Below are 15,632 nucleotides of genomic sequence, written 5' to 3'. Positions count from 1 at the left end.
TCCGGACACTGCGAGAGGGCTGTACAAGCAATGATCACACGCACGGCACAGCGGACACACCAGGAACCGCGGTGTTGGCCGTCGAATGGCGCTAGCTGCGCAGCATTTGTGCACCGCCGCCGTCAGTGTCAGCCAGTTTGCCGTGGCATACGGAGCTCCATCGCAGTCTTTAACACTGGTAGCATGCCGCGACAGCGTGGACGTGAACCGTATGTGCAGTTGACGGACTTTGAGCGAGGGCGTATAGTGGGCATGCGGGAGGCCGGGTGGACGTACCGCCGAATTGCTCAACACGTGGGGCGTGAGGTCTCCACAGTACATCGATGTTGTCGCCAGTGGTCGGCGGAAGGTGCACGTGCCCGTCGACCTGGGACCGGACCGCAGCGACGCACGGATGCACGCCAAGACCGTAGGATCCTACGCAGTGCCGTAGGGGACCGCACCGCCACTTCCCAGCAAATTAGGGACACTGTTGCTCCTGGGGTATCGGCGAGGACCATTCGCAACCGTCTCCATGAAGCTGGGCTACGGTCCCGCACACCGTTAGGCCGTCTTCCGCTCACGCCCCAACATCGTGCAGCCCGCCTCCAGTGGTATCGCGACAGGCGTGAATGGAGGGACGAATGGAGACGTGTCGTCTTCAGCGATGAGAGTCGCTTCTGCCTTGGTGCCAATGATGGTCGTATGCGTGTTTGGCGCCGTGCAGGTGAGCGCCACAATCAGGACTGCATACGACCGAGGCACACAGGGCCAACACCCGGCATCATGGTGTGGGGAGCGATCTCCTACACTGGCCGTACACCACTGGTGATCGTCGAGGGGACACTGAATAGTGCACGGTACATCCAAACCGTCATCGAACCCATCGTTCTACCATTCCTAGACCGGCAAGGGAACTTGCTGTTCCAACAGGACAATGCACGTCCGCATGTATCCCGTGCCACCCAACGTGCTCTAGAAGGTGTAAGTCAACTACCCTGGCCAGCAAGATCTCCGGATCTGTCCCCCATTGAGCATGTTTGGGACTGGATGAAGCGTCGTCTCACGCGGTCTGCACGTCCAGCACGAACGCTGGTCCAACTGAGGCGCCAGGTGGAAATGGCATGGCAAGCCGTTCCACAGGACTACATCCAGCATCTCTACGATCGTCTCCATGGGAGAATAGCAGGCTGCATTGCTGCGAAAGGTGGATATACACTGTACTAGTGCCGACATTGTGCATGCTCTGTTGCCTGTGTCTATGTGCCTGTGGTTCTGTCAGTGTGATCATGTGATGTATCTGACCCCAGGAATGTGTCAATAAAGTTTCCCCTTCCTGGGACAATGAATTCACGGTGTTCTTATTTCAATTTCCAGGAGTGTAGATGACTAAACAGACAATATGCGTTTCGCATTCAGTATTTGTTCGCGTCTTGTTCTTGTTAAACTTACTCCAGAAATCACAGACTCCTCTCATAACTGACTTCGTCATCTACTTATTGCCAAGCAGCTACAATCGGTAATGCAATTAATGCGTTCAGAGAATGTGAGAACGAACCTCATCAACGCCTTATGTTCAGTGAGCATCAGTTTGCTGTGGCGCAAACAAAAGATGGTGTTCTTATAACGAGCAGTGTCACGAAACTGAAAATGCTTCTGCTCAGGCCGCAGCAAATGAAGACCGACGCGTAGAGACTCCTGATGAGCTGTTCACGAACGTTAGGTGGAGCAAAATAGAGAATCTTCAGCTATTAGTCCAAAACGTTGCCGAAGTATTTTCGGTTTTGAACCATTGCTCAAAGGAAGGTCATTTCTGAAAGAACGGAAAGTAAGAAAACGTAGTGCAAGTGTTTCGATACGCTCACCTACAGAAAATGTGTTGTTTCTTAAGGAAGCAGGTACGGTGGAACAAGAACGTTGAAAACAACGAAGAAAAACGTGCAAAGAAACTATAGGCAGTGTCCCCCATGCTATGAGACCTAAGTTGAACTCTCGACAAGGATACTGGATAGTGTGTTCACGCATGGTTGGATGACGATAGATTGGACTTCGAAGGAGGAAAGTGTCAAGTAGTCGACTGAACCACGAGTTGTGGCCAGTTTATACAGACTTTCGGATCTTCAAGCAGCTAGTGACAACGCCTGAACTGACTTGTGGATACCTGCCATTGCCCTTGGACCTCGTACACATACTGGATTACCGGAGTGGAGGACTTTGAACTGTGTATGATGACTCCACTGGTTAAACTATCTTCCCTTGCACTAGTTCTAGTGAACTATGACTCGGTCCAGACAGGTTACAAACTAGTTCAGGTATTGCGCTGTGACTATCATTTCCCTTTGTTGAATAAGTCAGAGTTTTCGTCAAGTTCAGAGGCCCACCCAGATAGTTGCACATGTTAGCAAGTCACTTCCGGGGTCAGGGAGACGCGCTGCATCGGATCGAATTAACAGTGAGGGCCAGTGTGCCAGCCAGACTGGATGTGGTTTTTAGGCGGTTTCCCACAGCCGACTAGTTGAATTCCAGCTGGTACCCACGTCCCACCTCAATTACACGTTTCGCACACTTTCGAGAAACGTTGTCAAACTTTCACATTGGATAGCGCTAGACGAAGACAGATGGGGGGCGGTGCTAGTACCAGGCAGCGAGTGGTAACGACAAAAAACGGCGGCTGACACGCCGACCCCGTGAAGGCACAGGAGGAGGCATGAAAGTGGATTCACCAAGTTTAGTGTCGCATACTTAAATAAGCATCACTGCCTCAGACTGCAGTGGGTGTACGGACTTCAGCGCTGAAATGCTGAATGCCCATTGCATGGGGGCTTAATTAAAAAGAAATAATAAATGCAATAATTTTAGTAGCTGTGTGTCCGGTTATGAAGTCTCATAACCAGTTGGCCCTGACTAGTGTTACCATGCAATCTGACTGCATAAAATAAAAATACAGAATGACAAGAAATTTGCATTAACACAATTGATTAATTAAGTCCTCTGCAACTATAAAAGCTACGAAACAACAAAGCACAAATGTAACTGTTCTGTGTGTGGTAGTGTGACTCAACGTACATGTATCTGGCTCGGTTCTTCCTCAATACGACAAGATATTTTAAACACCATTTACAATGAACTAATTGAAAAACCAGAAATACTATAATTGCACATAGAAACCATAATTACAAGTCTAATACATGGACGCGAGCCAGATGCTTTGTTGACTGAACCTGTGACCAAGAGGCATTGTCATTAAAGAAATCTGTAATACTTTTTTTTACCTCAATATATATTGACGAAAAATACACTGTGATAATTTCAACATCTTCCATCTATACATCACACTAACCGAACAGCATCTACTCTCTCGCCCAACAGAACAACTGCCCACGACATCCACTGAACTACTACTGCTCTCGACATCCTCTGAACTACTACTGCACCAGTGGAGGCGGCAGAATAACAATCTTTGGCGCAATCTCTGGCGCTCGTGACTCAGTGTAGCCACCTTTCATATGCCCCTCCTCCAAGGGCTAGAATTTGGTGGAATTTTTGCCAGCATTGGTGGTGAAAATACCACGAAATTCGTCCAGAAAACACAGACAAAAATAAAAGATGATATTAATGAGTAAATATCACATAACTAAATAAATTTTGGCTTTGCACTGACCCTTCAATAACCAAATATATAAAAATACTGTAAGGAATAAAAATGCTTGCATACATGTGGTTTTACATAATAGTTTACGCAAGTATCATTTCTCAGAGTACTTAAACAGTTCAATCAATGGCACCAGCAATGACGAATAGGTGCAGATAAGAGTCTCATAACATTTCATAAACAGTATATACACAATATCCGTTTACACAAATATTCACATAAAGTCTTTTCAATAGTTCAATAAACAAGTAGCACTCCTCAGAGTAGTTGACAGTTCAACAGTGGCACCCAGCAATGGTCAACAGGTGCAAATAGCAGTCCCATAACATTTCATAAACAGTAAATACACAATAAATCAGTTTATACATATAAAATCTTTTCAATAGTTCAATAAACAAGTAGCACTCCTCAGAGTAGTTGACAGTTCCAACAGTGGCACCCAGCAATGGTCAACAGGTGCAAATAGCATTCCCATAAAATTTCATAAAAAGTAAATACACAATAAATCAGTTTACACATATATTCACATAAAATCTTTTCAATAGCTCAATAAACAAGTAGTATCCTCAGAGTAGTTGACAGTTCGAACAGTGGCACCCAGCAATGGTCAACAGGTGCAAATAGCAGTCCTATAACAGTTCATAAACAGTAAATACACAATAAATCAGTTTACACATATATTCACATAAAATCTTTTCAATAGCTCAATAAACAAGTAGTATCCTCAGAGTAGTTGACAGTTCCAACAGTGGCACCCAGCAATGGTCAACAGGTGCAAATAGCAGTCCTATAACAGTTCATAAACAGTAAATACACAATAAATCAGTTTACACATACATTCACATAAAATCTTTTCAATAGCTCAATAAACAAATGGTATCCTCAGAGTAGTTGACAGTTCCAACAGTAGCACCCAGCAATGGTCAACAGGTGCGAATAGCAGTCCTATAACAGTTCATAAACAGTAAATACACAATAAATCAGTTTACACATATATTCACATAAAATCGTTTCAATAGCTCAATAAACAAGTAGTATCCTCAGAGTAGTTGACAGTTCCAACAGTGGCACCTAGCAATGGTCAACAGGAGCAAATAGCATTCCCATAACATTTCATAAAAAGTAAATACACAATAAATCAGTTTATACATATAAAATCTTTTCAATAGTTCAATAAACAAGTAGCACTCCTGAGAGTAGTTGACAGTTCCAACAGTGGCATCCAGCAATGGTCCACAGGTGCCAATAGCAGTCCTATAACAGTTCATAAACAGTAAATACACAATAAATCAGTTTACACTAATATTCCCATAAAATCTTTTCAATAGTTCAATAAGCGAGTAGCACTTCTCAGAGTAGTTGACAGTTCCAACAGTAGCACCCAGCAATGGTCAACAGGTGCAAATAGCAGCAAGTGACATCATCTCAGTAGCAGCAGTTCCAGCAGTGGCACCCAGTAATGGCGAGCAGGTGCAGGCAGGAATGAGTGTCATCACATCAGTAGTAGCAGTTCCAACAGTGGCACCCAACAATGGCGAGGAGGTGCAACACCAACAAGTGACATCTCATCAGTGGTTGAGCAGTTACAACAGTGGCACCCAGCAATGTTGAACAGGCGCAGACAGGAATGAGTGTCATCACATCAATAGTAGCAGTTCCAGCAGTGGCACCCAGCAATGTTGAACAGGTGCAGACAGCAACAAGTGACATTATCTCAGTAGCAGCAGTTCCAACAGTGGCACCCATCAATGGCGAGCAGGTGCAGGCAGGACCGAGTGTCATCACATCCGTAGTAGCAGTTCCAACAGTGGCACCCAGCCATGGCGAGCGGGTGCAGACACCAACAAGTGACATCATTTCAGTAGCAGCAGTTCCAACAGTGGCGCCCAGTAATGTTGAACAAGTGCAGGTAACAGTCCAAGAAAACAATCTATAATTAATACCATAGTGTAACTTAAAATCTATGTTCGTACACAGTATATAAGTATCTCTCTACACTAAATTAAAGAGTAGTTATGACAACAAAAGAGAAATGTGCAAATATGCAATCCATACGCAAAGCAGCAAGTATATATCTTACATAATAAATAGGTCATTAGCATCATATCAGCATAAGCAAATAAATGTTCATATGTAATCTTAATAAGTAAACATGAAGGCGCAAGCAGATAAATCACAAAGTATAACTTACATACATAACCATATCAGCACAACTTATGAGGTGACCATTATAATTAAATAAATAGGCACATAATAAAAAATATGACATCAGTGAAAAAGCATAGCAGCCGAGCGATGCATAATATACACAAGTAACAACCCTGTTCATTAATAAAACATCGTAAAAATCAGCAAATGTACGCAAGCATGTCGCTTCACAAGTAAATTCATAGAGCATAAAATCTAACACAAAGTATAAATCACGTAATCGCGAGCAGCAAATTACGCATAAAGTACATACCTAAGTAGAAATATGTTACCTGAAAAATAAACTCAATTAATAGTTACCTTTTTTGTTTATTACTTTCTTCTTCGAAATTACATTCTTCCTGAAATTTTCTCGATAGCAAGTCCTCTTAACGTCGGGCACGCACAGAATTTACCTGAAGTTCTTAAATATTTTATACAACTGCATCCTGGAAAAACTGAACGTTAATAACATAAGTTATCACGTCATTATAGCTTTATACTGAATTTAATCGGATAAATTAGACTGTGTATTTGTCTACGGCTGTCAGTGCATTCGCACTGAGCGCTCGATCAGCTGTAGGTAAGCGTGACGTAAGAAGTAATTGTTTGCGGTCAACGGCTACCTTGTGCGGCGCGCGGACTGACTATTGCTTTGAGTATGTGCCGCCACCAGAACACGGCGCGGCAGCCCTGCATTCTCTGCGCGTCCACGCGCAACTGTTGATCTCTCAAAAGCATGTCATTCCACAAAAATTTTAACTTTCGATATATGATGTATTGCCTTAGAGCGCCGTAATTTAAGAGTTTCTACTTTAACAGTGTTATCATGAATAATTTTGCGAACTCTATATGGACCGTTATAAAGCTGAAAAAGTTTGCGACACAAGCCTTTTCCTTTGTGAGACAAACGATGAGACTTAATTAACATCTTTTGACCAACCGACAAAGTTTTCAAACGACCAGGACGTTTAGCTGATTTCTCTCTTCTAGCAGCCGCAGATGCAATATTTTGCAGAGCCAGGTTGACAACTTCACAATGCCGCAGTTTCCGAGTAGGCGGAAAAGGAACGATTTCAGAAATGCGATTTGTCGGTGCTTTATTTTTTAATATCAATGTAGGCGGTAAAGAAGTTGAATCATTAGGGAGTTCATTCAGAATGTTTTGAAAAATATGAAGATACTGATCCCACGTTCTGTGATTATGATGACAATAAAGACGACACAATTTATTGATTTCCTCTGAACTACTACTGCACCAGTGGAGGTGGCGGAATAATAATCTTTGGCGCAATCTCTGGCGCTGTGACTCAGTGTAGCCACCTTTCACCATCTGCAGTGTTTCCAGGCAGTTCCCACTGCAACCTGCTGTAGAAGGAATGGTACATTCGCATCAGACGCTACCGTGGTGATAACCTGTGTTGTTGAGAGGCTTCACATCTTAACATCGAGGCTAAAGTCAAATCCCAGTCGATGCCATTGGATGTAACACGAGACCTGGACGTGACCATTCTGTATACCAGCCTTGCCATGAGATCCTCGAGATATACCTCACCTTTCACGTGACTCTACATGTCATATTTCAACTGCCCACGCTTCACACTGACTGCACAAGCATTGTTCGAAGAATGATTGCTACCACTGTATCTCTGGACTGTGCATTCACCTAACGCAATGTCTATCAAACATGGGTGCTTCGTCAGATATCAGTTCCTCACAGTTTTTCCGTCACTGTTGTTGGTGTTTTTGGACTCGCATACATACCACCTTTCATATAACCAGTCCCTCTTTGATTGCCTACCGCAGCGTTTAAAATATTTGATTGCACCCTTTGAGAGCTTCACTCTACGAATTTTTGATAATGTTCGATGTTTACAAAGTGATAAGGTTCTAAACATCCATGTTTCAGTGTTGATGCTGAAGTACTTGAAACACTGTAACATTGAAGTTAAATATGAAATATCAACCTTTGATGTCGGTAAAATAAACAGGCAATAACTTTTTCGCCTTTAAACGAGTCTTTTTCTGAACACACCTCATTTCAAAATCAGTGCAGCACATTTGTGGCTTATCAAACATGGGCAGGGGACGGACGTTGGAGAGCAGTATTTTTGAACAAACTAAAGCAGGAACACTGGCTGTTGTTGCAGCTAAATGTGGGCTAATACTCTCCATTGTTGATTCAGTTCATGCTTTCGCGGTGTTAAATAGTGTAGGTAATGTGCTGATACTGTATACCCGAACTGCCATGCAACCTATTTGATAATGTAATATGAACATCCCAGTAGTTAGTGAGTGTATTCCTTAACTCTGCGTGATAGCTGCAGACAGTATTCACTACTGCCAATGATTACACAGCTAACTACTTCTTCTTCTACTTTCTTTTATTAAGGTCAAGGAGACCTGTTTTTTTTTTTTTTTTTTTTTTTTTTTTTTTTTTTTTTTTTTTGCAGCCTTTGGAGTTGTATTTAGCTGGCTCATGACAGGGAAGTTCACTTAGAAGACCAAAGCGTCAAAAACGTGTTAGGTACTGAAAGCCGTCCCAAGTAGGTACAGAGCAGGTAAGCTGCAATGTCCAACCTCCCCACAGTTGGCATGTAGGAGAGCAGCGCGCGTCCCATAAAAACTGCTTTGTGGGAGGTGCTAGAAGGAATTCTTTTTGGTGAAATAAGATCTGAAAGCCGTGTGAAGGATTCAGAGCTTGAGACCGTGGAACCCCGCGGAACACAGCCGCACCATGCAGTAATGTTCGTTTAAATCCATGTAAGAGTGGCTGTGATTGGATCACAATTATTATTTCAGTAGAAGGTGCGTTTTCCTACTTGTGTCTTCATGCAAGGGCTTTGGTTGGCCGGGGTAGTAAATCTCATAAAATGGGGGAGATATTCTGTCTTCCTTCCCATGCCACACCATTATTTGTTAACTATGATAAAATACACAAGAATAGAAAGTTGTTAAACTTGTTTATAAAAATTTTATTCGTTGGAACTCCCAATGTGTGCTGCAGCTGGCCAGCCAGGTACCTCCGCTAGCAGTGCCAGCAGTCTTGGAGAGTAAAGTCAAAAGACGAACGCTTCAGGGAGATCGATGAGCACACTCACTGTAGGAATGTCAGAGAGTACGCTGACTTCAGAGGCGCCGAGGAATCCACTCGCATCAGGTCGTTCAGACAACTACACAGGGAGGTCTCCAACTGAGAACGGAGGCCAAGCTAGACACAGATTTTCCAGTCACCACTGCAGCTGTCTCCCACACTCGTTCTCTCTAAGAGCGATGTACAAGAGCCTTCGATGCAATCATCAAGCCCAGTGGGACACGAAGCTAGTTAATTTGCATCAGAGTTTAATTGTGCGGTTTTAACATCACAGTCAGCTATTTGCTACCATCATGTGCTTTGGCAAATCTGTTGGTGTTTGAACTTGGCTTTCTGGGCTTATTTCTTTAAATCACTAACCATCTACGCAGTCATTGGCCATGTTGTTGTTGTTGTTGTGGTCTTCAGTCCTGAGAGTGGTTTGATGCAGCTCTCCATGCTACTCTATCCTGTGCAAGCTTCTTCATCTCCCAGTATCTACTGCAACCTACATCCTTCTGAATCTGCTTAGTGTATTCATCTCTTGGTCTCCCTCTACGATTTTTACCCTCCACACTGCCCTCCAATGCTAAATTTGTGATCCCTTGATGCCTCAAAACATGTCCTACCAACCGATCCCTTCTTATAGTCAAGTTGTGCCACAAACTTCTCTTCTCCCCAATCCTATTCAATACCTCCTCATTAGTTACGTGATCTACCCACCTTATCTTCAGCATTCTTCTGTAGCACCACATTTCGAAAGCTTCTATTCTCTTCTTGTCCAAACTAGTTATCGTCCATGTTTCACTTCCATACATGGCTACACTCCATACAAATACTTTCAGAAACGACTTCCTGACACTTAAATCCATACTCGATGTTAACAAATTCCTCTTCTTGAGAAACGCTTTCCTTGCCATTGCCAGTCTACATTTTATATCCTCTCTACTTCGACCATCATCGGTTATTTTACTCCCTAAATAGCAAAACTCCTTTACTACTTTAAGTGTCTCATTGGCCATAGTTGCGACATAGTTCGAGATTATGCTTTCACGTGCCGCTCCGCCTGTGCCAAGGCTATAGTTCACAATTGAAAACTTTTGTAGGATTCTAGGTGTATGCTAAACGGATCAACCGATACTTCACAATACGTAATGGGAGAACGGTAAGACTAAATTTGATTTATGGTATGAACATTACAAAATAGCACAAGAAAAGAATATTTGCAAACTAGAACAGAAGCGGATCTACCACCACATTTCAGTTATTATCTGGAAGATCATCTCGTAGATCTTCCACAAGATCCATTAGAACTATCGAATCATGTCAACGGTATAACCTATCCAAGCTTAACAACTGCTTTTAAATATTTGAGCTCTCGAAGTTTGTTCTCAAAGGCAGCATATGCTCCCCTTCAAGCTTAAAACGAAAATGTTATTTCCAAAGTCAGTGGACGGAATGTGATGGGATATATATATATATATAGTTAATTATTGCCGTTTTTATTGACTGATAAACATCAAATGTATGTGTTTATTGCTTTTCTCGCCGTTCTATAAATTCATTATACATCGATGTTAAGAACACCGATGTTAAAAAAGTAGAAATTTTGGTGTCGATTATCATAGGACATCATTGCAGCACATCTCTACTTAATTCCGGGTGGACAAAAATATAGAAACACCAAAAACACATTACCAAGCCTAATAGGTATAGGAAAGCTGTTGACGTGGAAAATATCTACCAGTTGTCTTAGAATTGATCAATAAATATTCTTACAGCTTTCAAGGGAATATTATACTACTCTTCCTACAACATAGTGGCAAAATGAGGTAATGAAAATTAGATTAGATTAATTTTTCGTTCGATAGATCTGTGCTGAGGAGATCCTCGTGGATGTGGAACATGTCAATTTTTTTAAGCTGGAATAATAATACTAATAGTATGAATATATATACAATACATCATTTGTTTCTATTAAAAAAGATTCGTCAATGGAGTAGAAGAAGTTGGCCACTAGTAAGTCTTTCAGGCTCCTTTTAAACTGATCTTTACCTACTTATGTTTTCTGGCAAATTATTGATGATGAGTGTTCCTGAGTAGTGGAACCCTTTTTGAACTAAAGTAAGTGCTTTTAAGTCCTTGTGCAGATCATTTTTGTTCCTGGTATTGTATGTATGAACTGAGCTGTTTGTTGGAAAAGAGATATATTATTTAGGACAAATTTCATTAAGGAGTAAATATACTGAGAGGCAGTAGTTAGTATACCCAGTTCTTTGAAGAGGTTTCTACAGGACATCCGTGAATTTACTCCACAAATAATACGTATTACACGCTTTTGGACTCCGAAAACTTTTGTTTCACTTGAAGAGTTACCCCAAAATATTGTGCCATATGACATTATGGAATGAAAGTAGGCAAAGTATGCAAGCTTTTTCATTTTTATGTTGCCTATGTCAGCTAACACTCGAATTGCAAATACAGATTTGTTAAGGCGTTTCTGCAGTTCTGTGGTGTGCTCCCCCCAACTGAATTTATTGTCAAGTTATAATCCCAGGAATTTAAGACTGTCAACCTCTTCTATCTACTCTTCTTGTATCTGCTCTTCTTCATACTTTATGCATATGCTGGGTGGAAACCTCTTACAGGTTCTGAATTGCATATAGTGAGTTTTTTCGAAGTTTAATGTCAGTGAGTTGGCTTTAAACCATTTATTAATATCAATGAAAATATCATTAGCAGATCTTTCTAGAACTACACTCGACATACTATTTATTGCAATACTTGTGTCATCTGCAAACAAAACGAACTCTGCTTCTGGCAGTGTACCTGACGAGAGAACATTAATGCACACAAGAAAAAGCAATGGCCCTAAGATGGATCCTTGTGGGACACCACATGTAATTTCTTCCCATTCTGATGATGACTGATGACTTAATTCACTAGTCCCTTGTACTGACACCCTTTGTTTCCTGTTAGCTAGGTATGACTTGAACCATTTTGCAGCACTGCCCATGACACCATAGAATTCTAATTTATTTAAAAGTATGTTGTGGTTCACACAATCAAATGCCTTTGACAAATCACAGAAAATACCCGCTGCTTGTAATTTGTTATTTAATGAAGTAAGTACATTTTCGCTGTAGGTGTAAGTAGCCTTCTCGATATCAGAACCCTTCAGAAATCCAAACTGTGTTCTTGATAATATGTTATTTGCCTGTACATTACTTTTTCTAAAAATTTTGAGAATGCTGGCAAAAGTGAAATCGGTCTGTAGTTTGGTGGTGTCTCTTTATCCCCTTTCTTGAATAGAGACTTAACATCTGCATATTTTACCCAGACAGGAAATGTGCCAGTTATAATTGACTGGTTACACAAGTAACTTAGAATTGTACTAAACTCACAAGAACATGCCTTAATTAACTTTGTAGATATTTCATCGTAACCACTAGAACGCTTTTGTTTTTAAAGATTTTATTATGGAAGTTATTTCTTTTGGTGAAGTGAGTGACATATTCATGTAGCTGAAGCTATTTGTAAAGGCTAGTTTCAGATATTCAAGGGCATTATTTACTGATCCTGACAATCCCATTCTATCAGTAACGGATATAAAGTACTTGTTAAATAGATTTGCCACACTATGACCATCGGTTACTAATGTGTCATCTACCCTTAATGCTATCTGCTCCTGTTCCTTTCTGGTTGTACCAGTCTCCTCTTTCACTATATCCCATATTGTTTTTATTTTGTTCCCTGACATTGCTATCTTCTTTCGTAGTGCATTTGTTTAGATGTCTGAACTACTTTTTTAAAAATTTTGCAGTATTCCTTGTATTTAGCTAAATCATCAGCATTGGAGCTGTTCTTGGTCGACAGATAAATTTTCCTTTTTGTCTTACAGGAAATCTTTATTCCTTGTGTAATCCATGGTTCTATTATAGACTTATGTTTAATTTGGGTAACTTTTAGAGGAAAACAGTTTTGAAACATGGTACCGACATTGTTCATGAATGTGTTATATTTTTCATTCATGTCATGAAGGTGGATGGCGATCACGCACCCTTGTCCTCACAGTAGACCACAATAATATTGAGATCTGATGGGCGGTGGTGGCCAGGGAAGATGCGACAATTCATCCTCGTACACGCCGAACCAATCCTGGACGATGAAAGCTGTGTGAGCAGCGGCGCTGTCGTCTTAGAACACAACATCGCCGTTAAGGAAGAATATCGTACCATGGGATGCACATGATCGGCCAAAAGTAATGTAAACATGAGGCCCATGGAATACTAGGATATAGCTGCTCAGGGCAATACCGCCCCCGCCGTGTTCCACTCTTGAGACGTAAACCCGTCCAGAAGTGGAAAGTGTTTGAAACAAGATTCATCCGACCAAATTACTTCCTTCAATTGCTCCATAGTCCAGGTTGTATGGCTCCGTCACCACGTTTCCTGTTATGAGCATTTGAATCTCTGATGACCTGTTATACAGCTCCTCCTGTAATTCCCTCCCTGTGGAGCTCTCGTCGTGTTGTTTTGGTTGTGACACGACCATCGAGTGTTACATTCAGTTCTGTAGTGGCTTTTGCAGCTGTTGTCATCTTACTTTTCGTCAGAATCCTGTTCAATGACCGTCCGTCACGAACACTCAACGCACACTTTCGTCCACGTTGTAACTTGGTGGATGATGTTTTTCCGCTTTCTCTGTATGCGGCGATATCTTCGATACGGTGCTTACTGAAACACCAAACATTACGGCTCACTTGCTTACGAGCACCAACAATTAGACGACGTTTTAATGCACTTAGCTCTGACATAATGGAGTCACAGCTGCACAGAATGCTGTTCTGTCCGAGACTGACACTTGCTGTGTACTGAGGACGTTCCGCAGATGCTATTCGTGCTCAAATACACGGTCCAGTCACTTTAATGTGACCACCGCCTGTATTCCACGTTAACGTGCAATAACCACTCACAGACGGCAGGTGGCAACACCAACAGCGGAGGGTATATCAAGCATGTTGGGGCGACGCGGAGAACAGTGCAATGCGGATTTATCTGACGCACAAAAGGCATTGTCGGCTTTCTGGGAAAGGCTGGGAGCACTTCCGAAACGGCTAAGTTTGTGAACTGTTAGCGTACCGCCGTGGTTAAAGTACACCATGCGTGTGAAAATAGCGCTACCTAAAACTGGCGTCGAGGCAGCTGTAGCGCACTAATGGCCGTAGATGACAGTGATGAACGACGGCTGTGGATATACACTCCTGGAAATTGAAATAAGAACACCGTGAATTCATTGTCCCAGGAAGGGGAAACTTTATTGACACATTCCTGGGGTCAGATACATCACATGATCACACTGACAGAACCACAGGCACATAGACACAGGCAACAGAGCATGCACAATGTCGGCACTAGTACAGTGTATATCCACCTTTCGCAGCAATGCAGGCTGCTATTCTCCCATGGAGACGATCGTAGAGATGCTGGATGTAGTCCTGTGGAACGGCTTGCCATGCCATTTCCACCTGGAGCCTCAGTTGGACCAGCGTTCGTGCTGGACGTGCAGACCGCGTGAGACGACGCTTCATCCAGTCCCAAACATGCTCAATGGGGGACAGATCCGGAGATCTTGCTGGCCAGGGTAGTTGACTTACACCTTCTAGAGCACGTTGGGTGGCACGGGATACATGCGGACGTGCATTGTCCTGTTGGAACAGCAAGTTCCCTTGCTGGTCTAGGAACGGTAGAACGATGGGTTCGCTGACGGTTTGGATGTACCGTGCACTATTCAGTGTCCCCTCGACGATCACCAGTGGTGTACGGCCAGTGTAGGAGACCGCTCCCCACACCGTGATGCCGGGTGTTGGCCCTGTGTGCCTCGGTCGTATGGAGTCCTGATTGTGGCGCTCACCTGCACGGCGCCAAACACGTATACGACCATCATTGGCACCAAGGCAGAAGCGACTCTCATCGCTGAAGACGACACGTCTCCATTCGTCCCTCCATTCACGCCTGTCGCGACACCACTGGAGGCGGGCTGCACGATGTTGGGGCGTGAGCGGAAGACGGCCTAACGGTGTGCGGGACCGTAGCCCAGCTTCATGGAGACGGTTGCGAATGGTCCTCGCCGATACCCCAGGAACAACAGTGTCCCTAATTTGCTGGGAAGTGGCGGTGCGGTCCCCTACGGCACTGCGTAGGATCCTACGGTCTTGGCGTGCATCCGTGCGTCGCTGCGGTCCGGTCCCAGGTCGACGGGCACGTGCACCTTCCGCCGACCACTGGCGACAACATCGATGTACTGTGGAGACCTCACGCCCCACGTGTTGAGCAATTCGGCGGTACGTCCACCCGGCCTCCCGCATGCCCACTATACGCCCTCGCTCAAAGTCCGTCAACTGCACATACGGTTCACGTCCACGCTGTCGCGGCATGCTACCAGTGTTAAAGACTGCGATGGAGCTCCGTATGCCACGGCAAACTGGCTGACACTGACGGCGGCGGTGCACAAATGCTGCGCAGCTAGCGCCATTCGACGGCCAACACCGCGGTTCCTGGTGTGTCCGCTGTGCCGTGCGTGTGATCATTGCTTGTACAGCCCTCTCGCAGTGTCCGGAGCAAGTATGGTGGGTCTGACACACCGGTGTCAATGTGTTCTTTTTTCCATTTCCAGGAGTGTAAGTACGGACGTGCGAGTGCCGAGCAACAGACCGTCCAAATGAACCAAGGGGCTGCTAAC

This window comes from Schistocerca cancellata, chromosome 5 (assembly GCF_023864275.1).
Source record: "Schistocerca cancellata isolate TAMUIC-IGC-003103 chromosome 5, iqSchCanc2.1, whole genome shotgun sequence".
Classification (NCBI taxonomy): domain Eukaryota; kingdom Metazoa; phylum Arthropoda; class Insecta; order Orthoptera; family Acrididae; genus Schistocerca; species Schistocerca cancellata.
This window is presented reverse-complemented; position numbering follows the sequence as displayed.